A 1254-nucleotide genomic window follows, 5' to 3' on the forward strand; every position below is an offset into this window, starting at 1 on the left:
AAGTCTCCACCAAGAATTAACTGGTACGGATTGAGAAATAGGAAATTTGTGGTAGGGTCTTATGGGACCAAACTGCTGAGGTCATCTGTCCCTAAGCTTACGCACTAATTAATCTAACTTAAACTTACGCTAAGGACAACACACACACCCATTCCCGAGGGAGGGGACTCGAACCTCCTACGGGGGAGCCACGCGGACCGTGACAAGGCGCCTCGGACCGCGCGGCTACCCCGCGCCGTGTTGCGGATTGTATGCGTCACATTGAATTCTGCCGATGAGCTCAACTTCAGATTCAGAGGGATGACACATTTATTAATATGATTTTATTTACTAACGAGGCTACATTCACAAACCATGGAAATATTAATTTGCATAACATGTTAATTTGCATAACGTCCATTATTGGGAAACTGAAAATCCACGATGACTGCAGAAAGTTGCACATCAAAAACCGTGGTCGATGAATGTATGGTGTGGGATTCTAGAGGACAGAATTATAGGCCCCTATTTCATCGAAGGAAATCTTAATGGTAGGAAGTACACCACATTCTGGCAAGAAACATTAGGTCTGATATTGGGAGAAATACCTTTAGGAACAAGGAACAGAATGTGATATCAAACGATGGGTATCCGGCACATTTTTCGCTAATGGCTAGACATGAGTTGCAGAGACTATTCCCAAAAAATGGCTCTGAGCACTATGGGACTTAACATCTGAGGTCATCAGTCCCCTAGAACTTAGAACTACTTAAACCTAACTAACCTAAGGACATGACACACATCCATGCCCGAGGCAGGATTCGAACCTGCGACCTAAGCGGTCGCGCGGTTCCAGACTGAAGCGCCTAGAACCGCTCGGCCACCCAGGCCTGCGACTATTCCCAAATCGCTGGATTGGACGCGGAGGAGATGTGTCGTGACCGGCTCGTTCGCCAGACTTGACGCCTTTGGATTTTTTCTTGTGGGGATTCGTAAAAGATATTGTTTATAAAAACGTTGCAACTACACATGAAGATACAGGAGAGAGAGTTGTCAGAGCATGTGCTTCGATAAGTGTCGATGTGATAAGGAATAGCACTCAACCCATGATAAGAAGATTGCAGCACTGCATTGGTACCAATGGTCATCACTTCGAACACCTTCTGTAAATGGACGTTCATGCCACCTTTGTGACCTTCGTTGACCTTCAAAGACCTCACTGTTACACAATATTGGATTCGTGTCGATACCCGCTATCAGGAAATAAGTACCAAA

General features: G+C 45.5%; 1 non-coding gene across 1 annotated transcript; it reads right to left on the reverse strand.

The window, feature by feature from the left end:
- Positions 1-785: 785 nt before the first annotated feature.
- Trnas-gga (transfer RNA serine (anticodon GGA)) lies at positions 786-869 on the reverse strand. Its single transcript is given in 2 exon segments — positions 786-820; positions 830-869. It is a non-coding gene; the product is annotated as a tRNA-Ser (tRNA).
- Positions 870-1254: the final 385 nt, after the last annotated feature.

This window comes from Schistocerca nitens, chromosome 7 (genome assembly GCF_023898315.1).
Source record: "Schistocerca nitens isolate TAMUIC-IGC-003100 chromosome 7, iqSchNite1.1, whole genome shotgun sequence".
Taxonomy (NCBI): domain Eukaryota; kingdom Metazoa; phylum Arthropoda; class Insecta; order Orthoptera; family Acrididae; genus Schistocerca; species Schistocerca nitens.